The sequence below is a fragment of the Trachemys scripta genome, chromosome 7 (assembly GCF_013100865.1).
Source record: "Trachemys scripta elegans isolate TJP31775 chromosome 7, CAS_Tse_1.0, whole genome shotgun sequence".
Lineage (NCBI taxonomy): Eukaryota > Metazoa > Chordata > Testudines > Emydidae > Trachemys > Trachemys scripta.
Window position 1 is genome coordinate 11973157 of NC_048304.1, and position 12477 is coordinate 11985633.

Genomic DNA, 12477 nt, shown 5'->3' on the forward strand with positions numbered 1-12477 from the left:
AGCAGAAATGGCATTCCATTACTTTTTGCTTTGCCTTGCTATGCAGATACAGTATAAAAGTCGTATTCTATTCTCAGCTTCCTTGTTAAAATTACAATGCATCAGGCAGCATATTGGCCCACTGGGATAGTGGGAAAATTACTGGCACCGTATTGGCATTCAGACTTCATTTGCACAAAGGTTTTACAAGCTGTGACAAGCAGTTATAAATCTACGAAGTACAAATGTGTAGCCGCAAAATGCAGCACTCTTCTCAAACTGCAGTTGAGAAATGTAAAGGATATGCAGTATACGAAAAAAGGTCTTAGTCACCATCCACTATCTATATTTCAAGAAGGTGCACAATCAAAAGAACCTTTCTTTCAGGAAAAAAGTATACAGAAGCCAATATGTTATTGCACTCTTACTTCAGCTGCCTATTTATGTTAAGTCCACATTAGTCACTTCAGCATTAGTCACTAAGAATCACATTAAGGAAAGCAAAACCTACTGCCAGAAGAAACAAACAGTATTACACACTATCTGGAGAGAATGTCAATTTCACCAATTGCTAAATTCACAAAGTAAGAACACTTTTCATAGTAATAATTGTTGATCTGAATAGTCACAGCTAATCCTGTGTAGTTACAGTTCACACATTTCCAGTTTAACAGAAACAAAAAACAAAGAACAGTGCATTCAAAGTGCCTTATATCTCATAGCATGCTAGCTAAGAGAAATATATATTAGTGGGTTTAATGCAATTCAGAGCCACTCACGGTATAGCTTTCTGTAATATGGTATAACTAGGTTTGGCAGAATTCAATTTTTGTATATAATTTTGATGGATAACATCCATGTTTATTTTAAGCATGTTTTTTTCAATTTTTATCAATTTACATTTTCACTGTTGAGAGAAATTATGGGGGGGGGGTCAATTACTTAACGACAGATGACCCTGAGACTCAAAAAATTAAAGCTTTATCATTGTTAAAACACAAATTGTCAAACTATATAAAGTAAATATCCTTAAATTCAACTCTAATAAGCTCTCAAGCAACATTTTTCTTACTCTGCCTATTGTAATATCATGTAGCTGACTTCCAAGCGCCCCCTCCTGGCCAGGGGTGCCTTGACATAGCCCTGCTCTGCTTTCCCCTGGTGTAGAGTCCTTTTAGGAACTCTTGCTGTTCAAAAGATACAGTAGCTTCAACAAATCCCCTCTTGGGGTTCAATTTATTGAATCCTCCAATACATACTGGCCCTCTGGGCCTCAACCCTACAGTGTCTCTCTTCTGATTAATCCAAAATAACAAAACACAAACTCACAGAGTTTTCATCCCAGTTGGCTTTTATAGGGTATTTCTGTGCTGCAATTAAACATCCACAAGTGACCCATGTCAGCTGACTCGGGCTCAAGGGCCTTGGGTTATGGGGCTGTTTAACTGCAGTGCCAACGTTAGGGGTCGGGCTGCAGCCAACGTTCTTCTTCCTTTCAAATGTCTACACCGCAATTTTACAGCCCAGTAGTCTGACCTGAGTCAGCTGGCACAGGCCAGCCACGGGTGTTTAATGACAGTGTAGACATACTCAGTCTCTTCCCTGCTTGGGCAGGCTTTCCTGACTGCAGAGCTCTCCCCTCCTTCGTCACCTCAGGAGATTTCTTGCTCCCCATCGTATTTACAGACCCAGCTGCAGTTTCCTGGGCTTCCTCCCCTTTGCTGCAAGTTCCTGCACTTTTTATCCTGGGATCACCTGATTCAACCCAGGCATGGCTCATCCCATCATCAGGGCTGGCTTAGCTCTCCAACCCATGGCTTAGCTCTCCAGCCTATTACACCTATCTGTAAATCTGATCATCAGTGGCAATATTTTGTGTGTGTGTGTGTGTGTGTGTGTGTGTGTGTGTGTGTGTGTGTGTGTGTGTGTGTGTGTGTGTGTGTGTGTATTGTAAAAATTAACATTTACTAACATTTACTGATAAAAACCTAATTCTTTCAAGCCTAAATCTGACTAATGATATTTGTGATCTGAATTGCTGTACAGCATTATTTATAATGCAATCTTGGGTAGGATCCCATGAAATCAGCGTTCCTTGTTAAGAAAGCTGAGGTGAGTTTGCTGTAAAGAACAATTTAAAAATACACAGCAGATTATAGAATCAGAGGTTTTTTTCATTTAGTGTTATTTGCCTCTAGCCGTCTGTCACCGACTCATGACCACACCTTAGCATCAAATGGCCAGTGCAAAGTCCAAAGCAGCTCTCAGTGAATCCTGACCTGTGGAAAGTATCTTGTCAGAGGGAAAGAGAAGGTACGCGGGTGTTTGGAAGACTGCAGAGGGAAGAAGTCCTTTTACTTTGTAAATATCTTTTGTTATGCCAGGCTGTCAAGCTTCTTGGGGCTTGGCTTATTGCTTTGGCTCTAAACACCTCACTATTTCCTTTCAGTGTCTTTTGAAAAGATATTAAAGCTATCACCTGACTAAAAAAGCAAGAAAATGTAAAGTTAATGGCAAAGGGTCCTCATCCTCTTCATTGATGCAAGTTGCAGCACTTGTATTCTATACAACATGGATCAGCAACCTTTGGCAGGCAGCTCACCAGGGTAAGCACCCTGGCAGGTCAGGCCGGTTTGTTTATCTGCCGCGGTCGCAGGTTCAGCAGATCGAGGCTCCCCCTGGCCGCGGTTCATCACTCCAGGCCAATGGGGGCGGCGGGAAGCGGCGTGGGCCGAAGGATGTGCTGGCCGCCTCTTCCCTCCGCCCCCATTGGCCTGGAGCGGCAAACCACAGCCAGTGAGAGCCGCGATCGGCCGAACCTGCGGACGCAGCAGGTAAACAAACCGGCCCGGCCCACCAAGGGGCTTACCCCGGCGAGCCGCATGCCAAAGGTTGCCAATCCCTGCTATAGAATCTGCTGTCAGGTTAATGGAACAGCTGTAGATACATGGCAAGTTGTGCAGCAGAAGTTTAATCACCCCTGCTTTAATATATAAATACATTGCCTCATATTGGCATATGCCAATGTACAGCAGATTTGGAACTGGCCCAAAATGACTGAACTGGAGCAGAAGGATCAAACTGTGTACTAAGCATGGGAATGTAAAGTTCTGCTACAAACCTACACATTTAAACAGATTGTTGCTGGGGGGTTTAAGGTTGTGGTTACCACAATGGATACTGTCTTGTGTTTATCATCTCAAACAAATGAAATAAAAATTCTGAATTTTAAGTTGTTTTAGAAACCGGAGAGCAACTAATACATTTAGGAATATGTATTAGCTTTTAAGAACACAAAGGCTATAGCGGAGTTGTGAATAAATGCATATTTTGGAATATATACTCATTCTTACAGATCTGCATTATGTACTCAGGAGCGTACAATGGTTCCCTCTGTAGGAAACATGGATTTTTGACATCATAAAAATTCCTGTGCAATTTCATTAAGTTATCTTGTAAATCCTTCTTCAATTTTGGATCAATTACAACTAATAATTTTTAGAGTTCAGTAGGTATCAATCTACTTGCATTAGTTCCTAAAAGAAGCAAAACAAGACTTACGTGCTAAATACTTTCTACAGAAGTGTACTGGAAGGTAGTGCACAACATGGCATCCAGGTGTCAAAACAAGAATTCACGCTAACAGGTTATATAGAGGTTCCAGCACATCAGGACAAGTTCCAAAACACCTGAGCCAAATGAAGACCCACTTAGTTGGGGCCTCCACCTATCATCTGTGTCCCTGTCATCCTGCACTTAAACCGTAGATTGTATGGGTCTTCCTAAAATAAACGACAAACATTTGGTGCAGGGGAAGTGAAGAAAGGCAAAGGCAGCCTGTGGGGAAAAAAGGGAAAAGCAGTTTTGAAAGGCTATATGTGCGTTTGTAGGGACAGACTGACAGGTAGAGGAAAGAATCAGACAGGAACAGCAGGCAGCATTAAGTGCCCCAATGGGGGAAGAAAGCTTCTGTATGAAGGAAATAGGTGCTAACAGGACTGAGTCAGATGGTCAGCTCCTAATCCAAGTACACCTCTACCCAGATATAACGCAACTCGATATAACATGAATTTGGACATAACGCGTTAAAGCAGCGCTCCGGGGCTGCACGCTCCAGCAGATCAAAGCAAGTTCAATATAACACGGTTTCACCTATAATGCGGTAAGATTTTTCGGCTCCCGAGGACAGCGTTATATCGGGGTAGACGTGTAGTCGAGTCACCAGAGCAGATTGGTTTTCTTCCACTTGCTGGGCCGCTGTGGTGCATCAAGGGAGTCCTGGTCATCATGGGTGATATAGGGCAGCCAAGGAGCCTGGCTCATGAAGAATGGAGGCGTGAGCATCATTTCCAAACTGAAAATATTTTTTTTTTCCACCATAAAGTTGAAGTTTTCCACAAGAAGGAGAGGGGAAGACCCATAAAAATCACACAAACTTTCTGTTCTGCTCTAGCCAAAATCTTTTTTTCTCCGAAACACTCACTCATGGATCTTTTGCATCCCATGTTGTAATGTTCTGTTTTCTTAGGTTCACATAACAAGTTATTCCACTGATTGTGAAGCATGAAGATACCAGACACTGGGAACACATAGCCTTGCGGCTGAAAGTCATTTCTTGCCACTCACATTCTGTAATCCCCCTGAGTTAAGTGTATGTATCATCATCAACCATTATCCAGTTGTACGTAAGGTGAATCCTTCTTAAAAATTCAGATTATAGTTCAGAACACTTTCTGGCTTATTCTAAACGTTATGAGGTAGGAATCATAATTACTAGAGAGGATACAATGCACAATACAACAATGTCATCAGTTAGTAATTTATTTTTAAACACATATATCAGTAGTTTAAAGAGCAGTAGCCTTATGCATTGTCCGTAGGAACAAAATTTATTTTTATGTAACCTGTGTTCCTTTAGACTAGGGCATCAGGTTTTTTTTTAAAGATACAGTGCATAGCTTAAAACATTAAATGGTACTACACATTTTTTCAGCTTTAGATTTTTTAGAAATCTGGATCTTTATTCCTGAATGTTAAAAAAATAAAGATAACCACATTTCTAACTCGTCTACCTGTTCTAAGCTCAACTTATGAGCTTCTTATTTAGGATCAGTCATGGCCAACTGAGGGATAGCTCAGTGGTTTGAGCACTGGCTTGCTAAACCCAGGGTTGTGAATTCAATCCTTGAGGGGGCCATTTAAGGATCTGGGGCAAAAATTTGTCTAGGGATTGGCCCTGCTTTGAGCAAGGGGTTGGACTAGATGACCTCCTGAGGTCCCTTCTAACCCTGATATTCTATGATTCTATGTTGGGTAAGTAACAGAAAGGCTATATAAATGCTCTGAATTGGCTTGCTATTTAAAAAAGGTTATCCCTGTGCGGTTCCAGTCCGCTGTCATTAATTAGATCAATCTAGAGTGCCACAGAGACTGTGAAAGTCATGTCAGCCTGTAATCTGTCAAGTCCTTCCAAAAACATTGTGTTAATGTAGTAGCTCTCTCAGGAAGCCCTGGTACAAATTTTGTGCTGTGTTCTGATCTAAATTCTTCTGCTCCCCAATGCAAATTTCAACATATTCATATTATCCAGATTTAAAAAAATAATCTACCTAAGAGTTCCACCAAGTGTCATTGAGAAGTTGGGGTATCATTCCTCCTTTTTCCAATGAACTAACCGTGAGGTAGTAGTTGGTGCATGCAAAAGAATCCTGGAAGATCTGAAACTTGCCTTAGGGCTGTGTTAGGTATTCCTTGGTACTCAGGATTAAGTCACCTGCTGCATATCTATACATCATAAGTTTAAGATGATTGGAGTTGGAGAGTTCTCTCATCGTCTACAAAATGTCCTCCTTGTCATATTTTGTCAGGATTTGGATGGTTTACACACAATAGTCTGCATTTTTCTTTTTGCACATAGAATCCATACCATTAGATTTCCCCCATGTGGATGCTTGTAGCTATTATTTGGTCCTGTCTTATGTTCAGTAAAATGTATTGCATTAACATCAATGATGATTCATTTAACTTTTCCCTCTATTCACTTACAGCACCTGTTACAGGACATGAAAGTGTAAATCTGACCAAAAAAGTATATCCCGTGTGATGTGCTTGAATAATTTATTGGACTGGACGTTTTACGATCAAATGAAGGTGGTGGTGTTGGCATAAAGATCATTTCAGTTTTATCAAGTTGAAGTTTTGGCCTTTTAATTGCTTTTAAGTGGCCTAATCACCAATTGGCCTTTGACTTTTTTTCCTCTCTCTCATTTGAAGGAGACTGTTCTTGAGTGAAATTAATATTGAAGATCTGCTAGAAGGTCTGGGAGAGGGACTTAAATTGTAAATATGTTTTGGTGGCATTGAAAACACTTCAGATACAGACTCATAAAAACCCATATTCTGCTTTTCCATTTCAGTAGACAATTTCCTACAACAGTACATTAAATCTTGAAGAATCCCAAGAAACAGGTTTTCTACATGTTTTGAAATGAAAATGAATCTGTTCTATCTTACTACTTAAAAACTCTCAACAAAAGCATTATGTTAGAAGAGCTATCTATTTTCATTACATCATTCCATTCAGTAAACTGTTTCCTATCTCTTCTTTTAACTTGAGGCACATTGAATCACATACAATCCTGTAATCTGGCAATCATTAAATTCTAATCACCCATTTGCAATATCAATTAGCAGATTCCACACTTACTAGTGTTTGAATAAGAAACTACCACCCAGTATATCCAGCACTAGGAACACTGGAAAAATGGGGACAATCAAACTAGCTTAATATAAAACCAAATACTAGCCTTCCCACCTTCCAGAAGTGCCTAATAAACCAAGCCTCACCTCCTAATGAGTCCACAACTCCACTCACTTCCCTCTCTGATATCCAATGGGCTTACTCCACCCACTTGCCACACCCTCTTTTGATAACCAATGACTCTACCTCTTCCCCTGTATGTTTATAGGTTCCTCACACACAACAAGAATAGTGGTAATCTCATCACTTCCCTTTTAATTTTTTTAGAAAAGTGAAATTTTTATGTGCAAATTGGAGTTTAATGTTTCCAGTACCTGCAAGTCTACATCACGTTCGTGTAACACTGATAAATATTGAAGATATTCAATCTTTGCAGCCATCGGGTTGCATTATGCTGCAAACAAGCAGTTATTCAAACCACCCACTTTGTGGGACTGAACTGAGAGGGCTAACTGAGCCATTGCAGCTGTAATGCTAGAGCTTTCAGTCCATATTAGCACTGCAGCAGTGCAACATGACCTGCTGCACAACAGATAAACAAACCTCCCAACAAACCCTGGGGAGCAATTACTAGCAAGGGCATACTTCCAGGCTCCCAGGCTGGCAAAATAGCTGTGTCCCTTTGGGCTGGACACTAAACAATTAAAAAGCCCTCTCAGGAGAAGACGATGGGGGTCATCTGTCAGGAGCTGTCCAGGGGGACACACTGACCCACAAAGAGACTGTGCAGAAGGTGTCCGAAGACCTCGACCTAGAGAACAGTAAGCCATAGGGAGAAGCAGCTAGGCGCACAGATTGGTTTGTTGTGTTAAGATCTGTTTTCTCTATGTGTCACTCTAAATAAATAATATTTTGCTTTAAGAAGGCAGTCTGGTCACTGATTACCACTGTCATTGCTCTTGGAGGGAACAGATGCACAGGCACTGAAGAGAAGTCAAGCCTGCTGAGGTAATCACAGTTGATCACAGGGAATGCAGCCCAGGGCCAGTCTGACAATGGGAAAATCATGCGATTTCACCCCAAAAGAAAGGTGACAACTAGAGGCACAGTACCAGAGGGGAATGCACTCAGAGACCCGGAGAGGTCAGAGATCCAGTTAACCCATTAACTGTAGCCGCCAACACACATTCACATCCAAGATAGTAAAAATCTTTAGGCTAACGTCTGCAGTCCTTACATTTAAATTGACTTCAAGGAGAATTTTCAGAGATGACATTTAAAGACTGTTAGGTGCTTTGATGAAAAGCACTATAGAAAAGCTAGGTATTATTATTACAACATATTTTTAAAAAGAGACTTATTTTTATACTAATCAGATGCTACATTACACTTCACATCAAAGTGTTTTTCAGTTATAGGAATGCACAAATTCATCTAAAAACAAGAAGTGCTTTTCTTTGTTACCCCTCTTAGAAAGCCAAACGATTTTTAAGTGGCAAAAATAAAGTCTGTTCCAGGTTATGAACTCTGCATATCTGGTTTTAGCCCACAGTGAATGCACTAGTTAATAAATTATAATATTTGTATCTCCTAATAGCTTTGAACAGAACTAATACAGAATCAGTGTAATTCATCTAAAGCCCAATTCTGCCCTCAAATACACAGATGCAAATCTCTCTTACACCTAAGTGCCCGAGGGCAGAATTGGGCCCCTTAAATAGGTTCTCAATTCAATAGTATTTCTTCAATAAGAATTATACATATCTATTAAATATTTCCTTCTAAAATGCCTTTTAAAAGTATCTGTTCCAAACTCCTTTGCAACAAAGCTTCTTGCATAATAAATAACTTCCTAGCAATGTTTGCATGCAGAGTAGCAACACCATTTGCAATGCTATAAAGTTCTGTCAGCACTTCCATTATAAACCCTTATTTGTTGTTTCTACTTGCCTATAAACAAAAAAATTAGAAATCAGTTAAATCACTCTGGCCTGAAGCTTGGAACACAGTTTGAGCCAAAGCTTACACACTTCTCTTGTAACAAGTTTCCAATCCATTTAACTACTTGATTTCTACAAGTTCCTGATGTTTTTCTGAGCTCCTGTATAACTTCAGCTATCTACAAAGCTTCAACCAGGACACTCCAAATTGAGTGAAAAAGCATATGTTGAATACAGTGCATTTGGTACCACCTCTGTCATTGGCAGTAGGGCCAGTCTCAGCCAGATTACATGCAGGGCAGTATATCTACAGGTCTTGCTAACATCACAGATAGTCTAAGGTGGAAACTGAAACTACGGCCTTGTTTACATGGTGGGATAACATGCCTTATGAGGGAGGGTGATTTCTAAAGCGCACTAACACGCTGCACATTAATTGGTCTATACAGAAATTGCTGGAGCGCACTAGAGGTTTACTAATCTACTTTAATATAGTATTGTTTCAGTACTACATTAAAGTGCACTAGGGAACTTTTTGTGCACACGAGCAAGGTCTGCACAGACCAATTAATGTGCAACATTTGAGTGCACTTCAGAAATAATACCCCTACCCCATAATGCACATTGCTGCTCTGTGTAGACAGGCTCTGAGTTGGGGTCTGGACCATGAGCAGCAGATCACAGCACAGATCTCTTGGGACTTCACCACTGGCTCAAGCTCTTGTAGATGAATCCGAATCTAAATTTCAACTGCAGAGAGCTCAAAAAGCCTTTACCCACATCACCATTGCAACAAGTCCACAACTGCAAAGAAAGAACAGCCAAACTACAGTAAACTGAATCAAATACTTTAAAGTATATGGTGGAGAACAACTCTGCATGGGAAGAGAGATGGACTAGATGAATCAAAGTCTTCTGTCTCTAACTGCTAAAATGCTGAGTAAAATTACTATAATATCTTGCAAGATGTTTAGGCAACATGGATGAGTCCTATGACTCTCCATGTTTGAGGGTGGAGGTCTTTAAAAAAAAATATATGCAACCATGTGATAGAAATAAACGAGCAAGTTTGTATGAGGGGAAGAACTTGTATTTGTTCAAGTTTGATCCAGTAAAAAATTAATGAGGATCAACTGAACAACATTTTGCATTTAACACCTGATACCAAGAGGTACCACATATCTTCCTCAGGGTGCTAAGCAGAACTGGATGAAAATCCATTCTAATTTTCTAGGGGTGGGGAAATCATTGATATTTCAAATTTTTGAACATTTTCTGCCATTCTTTAAGTTGGTCAAAAACCAAAGGAACGTTGTCTGGAAGATTTCACAGATATTTTGCAAAAAGTTTCATTGGAATTTTGAAAATTTTGGATTAGCTCTAATGCCAAACACCCTCATCTCCCATTGATGAGAAAGATATAGGGGTTAAGCAACTCACAGCCTGGGACCCCTTCAATTGTTAGTGGATTTTAAGCATTCAGTATAAGAATTGAAACAAAGCTTTGCACTTCAGAACACATGACTGAGCAGTTCTTTTAATAAAATAGGAGAGAGAAATTTAACTTTAGTAATTGAATACACTGAAATTATGTATAATGAGTTGTAAACAAAACAGAAGCTTTAGCTAAATTAAATGCAAATAAACATTTAATGTTTTCCTATACATTTATTGCTATTGTATTTTTGAATGGGCTGTCACAGTGGATAATATTAAGCATTTTGCTAACGACTTTGCAGAACTGGGGCTTTATATAGTCACATTTTCAAAAGTGATTTAGGCACAGAAAAACCTAAGACTCATTGAAAGTTAATGGAAGTTAGGCTCTTAATTCAGCCAGACACTTTTGAAAATATTACCCCTTGTTTCTATCCCTACAGGAGTAGCTTGGTGCTGTAGGAAATATAACTTGTAAACATTCCATGCACACAATTGCTAAAGAAAGAAAAACAACATGAAAAACCTCTTTGCTGTAGTGCATGCAGAAGTAAAAGTGAAGAGATTTGTTTAGTGAAACCAACACAGATGAGTTCAACCAGACCAACAGCATTATTTCACAGTTCACGTTGCTAAAGAAGACAACTGTACAATGTATGAAACTGCCAGCATCATACTTTGTAAAAAAAGTCATTATTTAGTTTTCAGTAAGGTGTTTAGCATGGCACAGTGGAAAAATAACTCCAGAGTATTTTTTTAAATAAAGGTACATGGCCCTTTCAAAGGCCGTTGAAAAATAAAACCTATGAACAACATAGAGCCTATGAACCACTGGTTCTTTTGGTTAATACTAATTCTGATCTGTATCCAAATTAGAATTTTTGTCAACGTGGGATACCAATATCTATTGGGATGACACAGCCACAGTTCAACCGGTCACCCACTTAATTCTCTTTACATCTATTTTATTGTGATTAATTTACTCACTATATCTGTCAGATTTTCTGACCGCATTCCTATCCTTGAAAGTATTTCTGTTGATCGTTACAAACTTCTCCTCATGGTTTTAACGCTCACAAGGCTGTAGCTGTGTTAAAACTTCATTTGCCGTTGTATACACCCCAGGCTCAGCAACGTATGTTCTTCTCCCAGCTCTGCTTTAACCATAGCAACGCAGGAACTTAACATTTTTAAAGATATTAATACCAGGGGAGGAGGAAAAAAAGATGAGAAGACAGAAGCAAACCCAGGCTGTATTCATACAGTGCCTTGGAGAGCTTCCACCTGGCAACCCTGCTGAGGATTGAGTGTGGGTACAGGAACAAACGAAAAATAAATAAGACGGGGCTTTGCACTCAGGAATTTGCGGATTTCATTTCTGCCGAGCGGAGCCCGAAGGCTGCCCTCCGCGGGAGAGAAAAGAGACGAGCCGACGGATCAAGGCAGCCCTGCAGAAGCGGCAAATCAGAGGCACCGCATCCGGCGGAGAGAGAAGCCGCCGGGACCGGAGAACTTGCTTTGCAAGCGCGCGCGGCTCTGCGCTCACCTGGCTCGTTTCAAGCCGGTTCCCGGGGCGAACCCAGCGCCCCGGGGGAATGAAACTTCCCCGGGACATTCGCCGGCACCCCGCCGCTGAGCGCAGCCAGCCCAACTTTTCTTTCCCGAAGTTTACCCCCCCGCAAGGGCCCTTCCTGCCCCGGGCAGGTGCCAGCGCGCCCCGGGGCTATCCCCCACCCCGCGGCCGGGGGCAGAGGGCTGCGGCCGAACCCCAGCGAGTCCCCGGGGAACCCCCTGCCCGCCGCCGCAGCAGCAGCGGAGCCACCTACCTTGGCGGGTCCCGGGGAGCAGCGGAGTGTAATCCTGCGGCTCCTGCAGCGCCCGCTGCCTCCTCCGGAGCCCGGAGCGCCGCCCTTCAGTCACCGCGCGAGGCGGGGAGGGGCAGGGAGCGGGGAGGGGCGAGGGCGCATCAAACCCGCACCGACCCCCCTCCCGGTCGCCAGCCACGCTACGGGGCTCGCCGCTGGCTGCGCGCTAGCAGCCCCCGCCCGCCTGCCCCGCCGCGGCGCTCCGGGCCCCCTGCGAGGGGAGCCATGCTCGGCCAGGGGCCACCCCGCACACGCAGGCTAGCCGCGGGGGAGGCGGCGGCGAGGGGCCAGCGCGGCAGCTTGGGGGCCGGTGCGGGAAGCTGGATTGAGGTCGGGGGAGAAGACGGGCAAACGCCCAGGCGCCGCCGCTGCTGCAGCCGCGGGGGGGCAGAGGATGGAGTCCGCTGGGGCTGAGCCTGGAAACTGCAGCTGCCCCCCCTCCCAGCGCGGAGGCTGAACCCCGCTTGAAGGGTGCGGAGAGGTGGGGGTGCAAGGGGCTCTCCAATGACGAGACTTGGCCCTGATTCGGGGAACGGGGAGGGGGGGGGACTTCAGA

General features: G+C 42.6%; 1 protein-coding gene across 2 annotated transcripts in view; it reads right to left on the reverse strand.

Annotated features, from left to right (window-relative positions):
- Positions 1–11961, reverse strand: part of LOC117880759 (contactin-3-like) — a 226248-nt gene extending 214287 nt beyond the window's left edge. For both annotated transcript variants that reach the window (XM_034777204.1, XM_034777203.1), the window contains exon 1: positions 11883–11961. The gene's annotated coding sequence lies outside the window, so the exon portion shown is untranslated. The remainder of the gene's footprint in view (positions 1–11882) is intronic.
- Between the last annotated feature and the right edge of the window lie 516 nt (positions 11962–12477).